The sequence below is a fragment of the Chrysemys picta genome, unplaced genomic scaffold, assembly GCF_011386835.1.
Source record: "Chrysemys picta bellii isolate R12L10 unplaced genomic scaffold, ASM1138683v2 scaf4, whole genome shotgun sequence".
Taxonomy (NCBI): Eukaryota; Metazoa; Chordata; order Testudines; family Emydidae; genus Chrysemys; species Chrysemys picta.
In genome coordinates, this window is record NW_027052711.1 from 99,117 (window position 1) to 111,360 (window position 12,244).

Below are 12,244 nucleotides of genomic sequence, written 5' to 3' on the forward strand. Positions count from 1 at the left end.
TCCAAACAGACACTATCCCAAGCTAATTACACAGAGCATTATTATTATTATTTATATACTATCATAGATATTAATGGTGCTTTACAATACAGATAAGGCTTCCCTTTCCTTGAGGCACTTAGATGTACTCTTAAGGTGCTAATTCTGCAATAAGATATGAAGGGACTGATTCTATTGAAGGAAAAGGGCCTCAATTAAAATGAGAAGAACAGAAGGAGACTACAGTACAAGGAAGGAGAGGGGAAAGATGAAGGGGAGGATTATAGGGTTATGCCTGGTTTCACTCAAATGTTCCTACCTGGTTTACCTTTACAGTTCCTACCGTGATATTTTCTCACATCCAGAACCAAGAAAACATTAAACAGATGACCACGTACCAAAGAGATTTTGGGAAAGAATATTTCAATATCATATCAATTTTAAATTCTCTGGATCCAGAACAAGTTAATAAGTACATTGAAAGAGCTCCAAAGCAAGGTAGGGTACTATACTAAGATACAATTTAATCCATCCTGTGTAAATTATCATGCACGCAGTCACTGGTGAAACACAAGCTATGAAACTTTCTGAATACTGCACTCTTCACACTTGTTGGAAAGGTAGAAAAATCATCTCTCTCTTTCCTGCAGGGGAGGGTGAACCCTGAGCCCCTTGCCCCTACTGGAGGAATTACTAGGAAACAGAGAATTTTCCCTCCCCTACACACAAATATGTAGGAGAGAATTGTCTGTGCTCCTATAAAAACAGTATCTTAAAAGTGCAGTGGTTGTTGTATTCTCACTCAGAATTTGTAAATGAAATTTTTATATAAAATAAACTATCCCAATGTTCATCGTTCCTGGAATTTATTGCACTTGACAGCTTGAGATTCTAATTAACTCTTTTGTTTTTTAATTGTATTGACAGAGAGAGCAATTCTTCAGCACTTTCTTAACACAGTTTGTGGGAGCCAGAGTGAGAAATTCAGAAGGACTTCACCCTCAAAGAAACTATCATCTGACAAACTATCTGAATGCAAATGATACCCAAAAATCGAAAAGGAGAAAGGCTTCCAGAATCTGGCTGGTGCTGAATGAGTGGCATAATTGTAACCTATAATGTCTTTGTGTTCTCTGTGTGTGTGATGAATAATTTGCAAAACCCTGTTTTAAAATAATAAAGGCTGTTGTGCTGCTACCTCATCAAATAGGGTGCTGCCTTTGAGAGCAATAGAATGTTAAAAGGGATTTCTGTACTGTAAATTCTAGCAAAACATTTATTCCTGGCTCAGAAGATCATGTAAGTATGTTGTCAGTCAAAGATGTCATGTACTCTAATTATGATTGTTGCTTTGTAGGGGTAAATGAAATAACATCTCCCACCCTCGAATTCAATCCTCAAACCCAAGATTCAGCATTAGGGCTAAACTCTTGATTTTTAAATATTTTCCCCGTGGCCAACTGCAGTCTTACCTGAATGACATCCCACTATTGACGGACCAGAAGGCCAGTACAGCAGATTTTAAGTAGTCAGCCAGCTTGTAAGCCCATCCTTCAAGTAAGCCAGCCTTTGAGGGTTATGTCTATCCTCATCCAAGGGAAGCAGGTCCCTAAATCCCAAGTCTACCATCTCTCAAGTCTGCCAGCTGACTCAGGCTAAGGGGCTGTTTAATTGCGGTGTAGACGTTTGGCTCTGGGACCTTCCCACCTTGCAGGGTCCTAGAGCCCAGGTGCCAGCCCAAGCCTGAATGTCCAAACCGCAATTAAACAACATCTTCGCCTGAGCCCCACAAGCCCAAGTCAACTGGAAGAGGCCAGCTGTAGGTGTCTAACTGCACTGTAGACATAGCCCAAGTGGTCAATGAACATCCACCCCCACCCCCCCACAACAGAGTAGCTGCATGAGCACCTACAGCTGCTGGAGGCTCTCCCCAGAATGGAAATATTGTTTAAAAAATAGTGTCAGCCCTATAAGAAGCAACACCCTGTATGTTCACTGAACCTACTGCTCTTGATGCATGTTAACTCCATTAAGAATTGGATTAAGAAGTCAATTTTAATTATTTTAGCTCATTGATTCAGCAGCTGTTAATTTCTCCAATCTACTTTTACCCTAAACCTAACCCCCCCACCCACACATTTTAATTCTAGACATAAGATTTTTATTATACTGAAAACCCTTCTCCTAAAAAATTATATTATTTCTTATACCTTGAATTTATCAAAAATTAATCAGATGGTTTATCTGCAGACAAATCCCAGATTTTGTGAAGCTGGCCTCTTTACAAGTGCTACTCAAAACCTGATCACTCTTGGAGTTCATGTGTTTACATTTTTCTAATTAAAGGATCCTCCATCAATAGTCACTCCTCTTCTAGATGAGGAATGTGTCTTGAGATAGGCGACTTGGAACAGCCACTGACTTCACTATACTTTGTCTATCTACCATTTAAAGTACCAATCCTCTAAGGACAAGTTAGTATGTGCATGTAACTATGTATGTGAGTAGTGTGTGAGTACTTTAACCATGTTCCAGACTAGTCTGTAGGAAGAAACCCTGCTACGTACAGGACCAGGAGACATTAAACAAGTGGGTTTGTTTGGAAGATTGGCCTCATTAACCTGCCACTTAGGGACCTGCTGCTCTTGGGTGAGTGGGGTCTTGCCAGCCCACCCACACCCTATTCTGCCCACCCACAAGAAAGGCCTTCAGCCTAGATAGCTGTTTGTTTTGATTCACTGGCCATTCCAATCAGTTATTCACACAGCTCTAGTGAAGAGACCCAGTGATTATGTGACTCTTCTGGCCTAACGTGGTACACAGAGGCTGTATTGCTTGAAATGGATACTAGTGCTCCATCCCATGCCCTTGTGCTTGGAAGGAGGATGTCAGTCTGTGCAATCACTGTGCAGTCGTCTTGCACAACGTCCAGATGGTTGCAGGCAGGGACCCAATAATTACTGAAAGATTAAGAAAAGAAAGTGAAGATGTCTTACCTATTAATAGTTAAATAGTGGTAGCTGCTAATACACTGAAATGAGCTTTTGAGGCAAACAGCAAATCAGCAGGATTATCAGATACTTTACTTCCAAGAGTCTTATAAGGCTTGTAGTCATTGCTTGTGAATGGGCTGGAAGACGTGGATGATCACAGTAATATGGCTAAGGGTCACAGAAGAATGTCTCATTCAGAAATTTAATATCATTGACACTGAGGTGACCATGTAACACTAGACTTGAGGCAATATCTCATATGCTGAAGGAAGGAAAGTACATCAATGAGAGCATTAAAAGCTACACTCAGAGCAAACACACAAAGAAAAACGAGGCCCTTATTTCTACGGTTGGTACATATGTACTAGTAGCAGGGATGGTGAATTTATATCCAATATAAAGTTATGTATGAGTGGTCATGTAACTGAAAAAAGAGGCTGTCATTTTGTTTGCTGTATACTTAACCTTGAAATATATAAGAGGTCTCTACTTGCTGCAGTTGTGGTTATGAGGCACTTACTATTGTGTGTTTTAATTTTGATGCAAAGTGTTTCTGAGAGAGTGATTTTTTTGTGCTCTCATGAAAACTTTATATTTGTTCTCACTCTGTATTTCCTTAATCTGAAAGAAGTAATCTGGACTGAAAATACCTGTTTTGTTCTTTGTGTGCTGGAGAACACAACAAAACAGGGGATTTTGAGTTCCCTTAACTAGTTCTTAAAAGTCACTAGTTTATCTTCCATGCATTTGATGGTTTTTTACTAAAGAACTGTACTTTTTGCCTCTCTAAATGTTTTGCCTTTCTAAATAAAGTATCTTGACTGGGTATTTTGTTGGAAAACTGACTGTTATTACAAGAATTCATATGAACAAATTATGTGTACTTATTACAGTTGATCAGATGGACAGTACACTGCAGCATAACTTTATGGGGAATTCCTGCATCAGAGGAGTTCATCTTGTTGTGATTTTCTGGTAAGACTCTATAATACTTGTTTGAAATGCTGTACAGTTCCAAAGGTAATGTATTGGTACTTCTCAAGCCTAGAAGGAAGGCAGATGACTCAAAGGACTATCATCCAAACACTTTGATCAGCATAACTTTTAAACTGTTTGAGAGACTGGTACTTAAATGACTATTGCCTTTAATTGTCCCACAGTTACCTCATTACCAGGAAGGGTTCCAACCAGGCCATAATGCTGAGGATCAGCTGATTAGACTGACATCTTTTATTTGATGCATGCATGTGACACACTGTACTTCATGTTCATCACTTTTATATGGTTATGATATATTTTGTACAAAATATACCTTTGAAAACTCATTTATAAACTCATAATCTGCTGAATATTATTATCCGGTTGAAATGTGTGTAACAACACTGCATGTGAAATTATGAGATTTTGCTATATGATTGTTACTGAAATATGTTGCAATTCTGGATAACACTCGTAAGCCAATTCCTCAGAGACAAAGCCACACTGGCATGCCAGCAAAGTGCTAAATAGACATTATGTGCTTAATCAGGGATTCGCCAGCAGGGGAGTTGTAAAGAAGAAATTTACAATTCACTGGAAGGACAGTTGGCAGTTCATGTACACCATGGAACTGCCTGACCCCATGATCCAGCAAAGGTGCCTCTAGACACCTCTCCTCCCCCATCCCTATGGATAACAGCAAGATCCCTTGAAAGACATCATTAAACTAGGGGAAGTGGTCCTCTGGAGGTTTTTCCAGCCAGTACAGACTGTTGAAAGCTTTTGGGTGAGAGAAACCTTTTTGCTTTTGCATTTATTAGTCTTTGTAAAGTTTAGGAATTAGTTTGCAAGTTTTTTTATTTCTTTTGTAACCAACTCTGACTTTTATGCCTTTTCACTTGTAAATCACTTAAAATCTATCTTTTTCAAGTTAAGAAACTTGTTTTACGTTTTATCTGAAACAGTGAATTTGGATTGAAGTGTTTGGGAAGCCTCCACTTGAGACAACAAAGCTGGTGCATATTACCCTTTGTTGGAATGATGGAGTAATATATGAGCTTGTATGCTCCAGTGGGCTACTGAATGGTACAAGATGCACATTTTTGGGGGCCAAGACTGGGACTGAGGGATATGCTGGTGTCACCCTGTATTTATTCATAGCTGGCTGGGTATAGCATTCATGTACTCAGCTGGGAGTGACTTTGCATGCTGGTGGTTGAAAGATCAGAGGCTGGAGAGGTTTGCTGTTCATTAGCAAAGCAATGTAAAAGGCATCCCAGGCATCTAAGGGGACACGGAAGATCAGATTGCACCCTGGGGAATTTCACAATGCTGTGTTGTTGTAGCCATGTCAATCCCAAGATATTAGAGAGACAAGGTGGGTGAGATAATATCTTTTACTTGGCCAACCTCTGTTGGTGAGAAGGACAAGCTTTCAATCTTACACAGAGCTCTTCTTCAGGTCTGGGAAACCAGATGATCAGACCTGAAGAAGAGCTCTGTGTAAGCTCAAAAGCTTGTCTCTCTCTCACCAACAGAAGTTGGTCCAATAAAAGATATTATCTCATCCACCTTGTCTCTCTAATATCTTGTGTTTGAGACAGGACAGAAGGCAGGCATTGTTTTTTGTTGATTTTTTTTTTTTGGCATATGACAGTTTGGCACAGTGGACTAGTCCTAAAATTATACTCCATGGTCCCAGACAAGAAACTTGTAGATTTTATTATGTAGATGATTGTGATCGGGTGTATGCGACGGACCACACTGAGAATGCCATACTCAGGACAGACTGCAAGAAACAGGGCAGACAATCCCCCAAAAGTGGTGGTTTATTCTATAATTAGATTCACCGAACAAGCTTCTATAGCACCACACTGATTAACAAGAAGCCAAACACAGTCCCCCTTGGCATTCCAGCTGGAGCAGGAATGAGGCAAAATGGAGATATCTCAGGTGTCTTTTATATCCTCTGCTATGTGTGTGGAAATTCACTGTCCCAAATAAAGCCCCAAGCCCCTGTGTATGGAAAGTTACTGATAACGATGGAGTCTGAGTTCACATGTCCATAGCACATGCCCTTCCATGTTTTGCTGAATCACACCGGGTAGCCATTGGCATCTCACTGTCTGAGGCATCCACAGGACTGCGCAGGATGAGTTTCTTCAATGGCCCTGTGACCGGGGTCCCAGTAGAGGCCAGCTGTGATCACTCAATTAGGGTGAACTGCAAAGAATGGGGCAGACAAACCCCAAAAAGCTGGTGGATATTCCAATACTTAGATCATAGAATCATAGAATCATAGATTATAGGACTGGAAGGGACCTCGAGAGGTCATCGAGTCCAGTCCCCTGCCCGCATGGCAGGACCAAATACTGTCTAGACCATCCCTGATAGACATTTATCTAACCTACTCTTAAATATCTCCAGAGACGGAGATTCCACAACCTCCCTAGGCAATTTGTTCCAGTGTTTAACCACCCTGACAGTTAGGAACTTTTTCCTAATGTCCAGCCTAGACCTCCCTTGCTGCAGTTTAAACCCATTGTTTCTGGTTCTATCCTTAGAGGCTAAGGTGAACAAGTTCTCTCCCTCCTCCTCATGACACCCTTTTAGATACCTGAAAACTGCTATCATGTCCCCTCTCAGTCTTCTCTTCTCCAAACTAAACAAAGCCAGTTCTTTCAGCCTTCCTTCATAGGTCATGTTCTCAAGACCTTTAATCATTCTTGTTGCTCTTCTTTGGACCCTTTCCAATTTCTCCACATCTTTTTTAAAATGCGGCGCCCAGAACTGGACACAATACTCCAGCTGAGGCCTAACCAGAGCAGAGTAGAGCGGAAGAATGACTTCTCGTGTCTTGCTCACAACACACCTGTTAATGCATCCCAGAATCATGTTTGCTTTTTTTGCAACAGCATCACACTGTTGACTCATATTTAGCTTGTGGTCCACTATAACCCCTAGATCCCTTTCTGCCGTACTCCTTCCTAGACAGTCTTTTCCCATTCTGTATGTGTGAAATTGATTTTTCCTTCCTAAGTGGAGCACTTTGCATTTGTCTTTGTTAAACTTCATCCTGTTTAACTCAGACCATTTCTCCAATTTGTCCAGATCATTTTGAATTATGACCCTGTCCTCCAAAGTAGTTGCAATCCCTCCCAGTTTGGTATCATCCGCAAACTTAATAAGCGTACTTTCTATGCCAATATCTAAGTCGTTGATGAAGATATTGAACAGAGCCGGACCCAAAACAGACCCCTGCGGTACCCCACTCGTTACGCCTTTCCAGCAGGATTGGGAACCATTAATAACAACTCTCTGAGTACGGTTATCCAGCCAGTTATGCACCCACCTTATAATAGCCCCATCTAATTTGTATTTGCCTAGTTTATCGATAAGAATATCATGCGAGACCGTATCAAATGCCTTACTAAAGTCTAGGTATACCACATCCACCGCTTCACACTTATCCACAAGGCTCGTTATTCTATCAAAGAAAGCTATCAGATTGGTTTGACATGATTTGTTCTTCACAAATCCATGCTGGCTGTTCCCTATCACCTTACCACCTTCCAAGTGTTTGCAGATGATTTCCTTAATTACTTGCTCCATTATCTTCCCTGGCACAGAAGTTAAACTAACTGGTCTGTAGTTACCTGGGTTGTTTTTATTTCCCTTTTTATAGATGGGCACTATATTTGCCCTTTTCCAGTCTTCTGGAATCTCTCCCGTCTCCCATGACTTTCCAAAGATAATAGCTAGAGGCTCAGATACCTCCTCTATTAGCTCCTTGAGTATTCTAGGATGCATTTCATCAGGCCTGGGTGACTTGCAGGCATCTAACTTTTCTAAGTGATTTTTAACTTGTTCTTTTTTTATTTTATCCGCTAAACCTACCCCCTTCCCATTAGCATTCACTATGTTAGGCATTGCTTCAGACTTCTCGGTGAAGACCGAAACAAAGAAGTCATTAAGCATCTCTGCCATTTCCAAGTTTCCTGTTACTGTTTCTCCCTCTTCACTAAGCAGTGGGCCTACCCTGTCTTTGGTCTTCCTCTTGCTTCTAATGTATTGATAAAAAGTCTTCTTGTTTCCTTTTATTCCCGTAGCTAGTTTGAGCTCATTTTGTGCCTTTGCCTTTCTAATCTTGCCCCTGCATTCCTGTGTTGTTTGCCTATATTCATCCTTTGTAATCTGTCCTAGTTTCCATTTTTTATATGACTCCTTTTTATTTTTTAGATCGTGCAAGATCTCGTGGTTAAGCCAAGGTGGTCTTTTGCCACATTTTCTATCTTTCCTAACCAGCGGAATAGCTTGCTTTTGGGCCCTTAATAGTGTCCCTTTGAAAAACTGCCAACTCTCCTCAGTTGTTTTTCCCCTCAGTCTTGATTCCCATGGGACCTTACCTATCAGCTCTCTGAGCTTCCCAAAATCTGCCTTCCTGAAATCCATTGTCTCTATTTTGCTGTTCTCCCTTCTACTCTTCGTTAGAATTGCAAACTCTATGATTTCATGATCACTTTCACCCAGGCTGCCTTCTACTTTCACATTCTCAACGAGTTCCTCCCTATTTGTTAAAATCAAGTCTAGAACAGCTTCCCCCCAGTAGCTTTTTCAACCTTCTGAAATAAAAAGTTGTCTCCAATGCAGTCCAAGAATTTGTTGGATAGTCTGTGCCCCGCTATGTTATTTTCCCAACATATATCCGGATAGTTGAAGTCCCCCATCACCACCAAATCTTGGGCTTTGGATGATTTTGTTAGTTGCTTGAAAAAAGCCTCATCCACCTCTTCCACCTGGTTAGGTGGCCTGTAGTAGACTCCTAGCATGACATCTCCCTTGTTTTTTGCCCCTTTAAGCCTAACCCAGAGACTCTCAACACTTCCGTCTCCTATGTCCATCTCTACCTCAGTCCAAGTGTGTACATTTTTAATATATAAGGCAACACCTCCTCCCTTTTTCCCCTGTCTATCCTTCCTGAGCAAGCTGTACCCATCCACACCAACATTCCAATCATGTGTATTATCCCACCAAGTTTCAGTGATGCCAACAATGTCATAGTTGTATTTATTTATTAGCACTTCCAGTTCTTCCTGCTTATTCCCCATACTTCTCGCATTTGTATATAGGCATCTAAGATACTGGTTTGATCTTTCCTCCCAGTTTTGTCCTGACTCTCCTTTCTCTCTGCCAATATAGCCCACACTCCCTCTTGTTTCCGACCCATCTCCCCAGTCTCCATGTTCCCCACTTACCTGTGGGCTGTGCTCACCTGTCCCCGTCAAACCTAGTTTAAAGCCCTCCTCACTAGGTTAGCCAGTCTGTGTCCGAATAGGGTCTTTCCTCTCCTCGAAAGGTGAACGCCATCTCTGCCTAGCAGTCCTTCCTCAAATAGCATCCCGTGGTCTAGGAAGCCAAAGCCCTCCTGGCGACACCATCTTCGCAGCCAGACACCATCTTCGCAGCCAGATGTACCAAGGCAACATAAAACAGCTTCTTTATTACCTCACTGATTACTTAGAAGTCCAAACAACACAGTTCCCTTAAAGTGATCCAGCCTCAGGCTTCCATTCATGTCAAATATGATGAAAATTTCTGTAAATCTTATTTCGTCATATAAAAGAAAAGGTTCTACCAATCCCAAAGGGTCGGACACATTACCTCCCAGGTTATTGAATATTGCAGATCTTACCGAAATACACACTACAGCCAATTCTTATTAACTAAACTAAAATTTATTAAAAAAACAAAAGAGAGAGAGTATGGTTAAAAGATCAATATACATACAGACATGAGTTCAATTCATTTAGGTGCAGATTCATAGCAGAGATGGTGAGCTTGTAGTTGCAAAGAGTTCTTTTAGTAATAGTTCATAGGTTATAGTTCAATGTCCAATATCATATTCAGGGCGTACCAGCATAACTGGGACCTCAGTCTTGTGACTCAAACTTCCCCTGATGAAGCCTAAGCAGATCTGAGATGACAGAATCAGGACCCAAGGATCTTTTATACAATTTTATATTCTCTTTGATAAATTGGAGTTCCTCAGGGAACAAAAGGTAATTAGGATGACTTTGAAGGAGGTCCATCGCTGGTATTTAGGTATACAAATTAACATAAGTCCATTTGCTTGTTCCTCCACCATTCACAGTACATTTCAAAGAGAGATGAATACTGAGATAGCCTGTGTTTACAATTAATTTAAATGCTAGGATGTTTTTTTGATCTCTGAACTATCAGAATACTGCATAGACAGGGACTGTTGGTTACATTGTCGACCCTACTCATACATATGTAAATACACAAAAACAGAAATATTATCTCCCCACATGTCTTTTGAGGGTTATTTATTTTGCAGCATGTTTAACCCTTTCTGGCCATGTGTCACAGGCCCATTGTGAGCTGAGTGTCCTTAATGGGCCATCAAAACATAGCTGTCTAGCCCTGATGTAAATCTATCTGGGGGGCGGGGGAGGTGTCAGCCAGGCATACAACATGTTTTTGAGATACAGATACATAGCCAATATTCATAACTTCAGATATAAAGATATAAACAGAACTATCATACTTAGTAGATTACAACTTTTCATTGATACCTTACATGCCATACTTTGTATAAGATTTGTTGCAATTGTATAACAGTGGTAGTAACAATCATATAAATGCAAAAAGAAGAACAGGAGGACTTGTGGCACCTTAGAGACTAACAAATTTATTAGAGCATAAGCTTTCGTGGACTATAGCCCATATGCATATGCATCCGAAGAAGTGGGCTATAGTCCACGAAAGCTTATGCTCTAATAAATTTGTTAGTCTCTAAGGTGCCACAAGTCCTCCTGTTCTTCTTTTTGCGGATACAGACTAACACGGCTGCTACTCTGAAATCATATAAATGGTCATATTCAATCATACAGCATCACAATGATTTCTAACAAAACAGTGATTGTCAAGTGTGGGGATGGTTCAAGTCCCCAGTGTCATATGAACAATGGATTTCCGTAAGGATCTGTACTGCTCTTTACTCCTGAGGGAATACTGCACACGCCCATAATTCATGTCCTGCTGCAGATTTTTTCCCCCAAGATAGCCCAGTACAGCCATACAAACATTGAATCTATCTCCCCATGTAAGTATTATCACACTTCTTATCAAACGGTTTGTACTGGGCTATCTTGATTATCACTTCAAAATTTTTTTCTCTTACTTAATTGGCCTCTCAGAGTTCCTTTTCATGCTCTCTGTATGTGTATATATATCTCCTCAATATATGTTCCATTCTATGCATCCAAAGAAGTGGGCTGTAGCCCATGAAAGCTTATGCTCTAATAAATTTGTTAGTCTCTAAGGTGCCACAAGTACTCTTGTTCTTTTCGCGGATGCAGACTAACACGGCTGCTACTCTGAAACCATTCACTGAGTAGTTTCTATTGATTTCATTAGGTGCCTAAATACCTTTGTAGATCTCACCCTACCTGGCCGATTGTTTTAAAGGGTTTTAAATTGTATTACGTTTCACACTGTTTCCTGGCACCCTGAGGTGGGATTGTTTTCTCAGAAAAATGTTGCTATATCTAACATCCTTGCTAATCTCCAATTGGGTATATTCCATGCTGGAATCGGCCTCTTTCTGCAAAACACACTAGCTTTAAAAACCCTGCTCCTTGCTGTTCTTTTGAAACGGGACAAAGTGAAATTAAAAGCAAGTGACAATAGTTGCACCTACTCTTTTCTGGTCTCTTGCCCTAACTGGGCCGGAGATAGGGTGACCAGATAGCAAGTGTGAAAAATTGGGACAGGGGGTGGTGCTGTAATAGGAGTCCATATTAAAAAAAGTCCCAAATATGGGGACTGTCCCTATAAAATCGGGACATCTGGTCACTATAGCCGGAGAGGAAAAATGATTTACCCATAGTGTAAATCAAGGGAGGCATTTTCCTGCCTATAATTGACAGCGACATAGATTTGGGGGAAAGTTCTGTTTATTACATGAAGTGACTAAATATTGCCAAGCTGGGGCTGCTTTTCTGCGGGCATTTTTAATAAACTCTTCAGATCAGGGCTGGCGCTGAAATTTTACTTCTTTTGCTCCCTATTGTGGCACCCCCTCTCCCTTTTAGCCAGGGGGCCGAGGGCCAGCAACCGGAGAGATGCATCAGCAGCTCACACGCAGAAGCCTCACGCCCAGCACCATGAAGGTGAGGAGAGGGAGGATGGCAGCTTGCAACGCTGTTCCCGCCAGCCCTGTGCAATCATCAGCCTCACGTGCCAGGCCCGCGGACCTAGGGCGGTGCAGG

At 41.2% G+C, this 12,244-nt stretch overlaps 1 long non-coding RNA gene across 1 annotated transcript; it reads left to right on the forward strand.

Moving 5' to 3' along the window:
* The first annotated feature begins 320 nt into the window (after positions 1 to 320).
* Positions 321 to 3,796, forward strand: LOC135977565 (uncharacterized). The gene is made up of 2 exons (XR_010595005.1): positions 321 to 477; positions 907 to 3,796. It is a non-coding gene; the product is annotated as an uncharacterized LOC135977565 (long non-coding RNA).
* Positions 3,797 to 12,244: the final 8,448 nt, after the last annotated feature.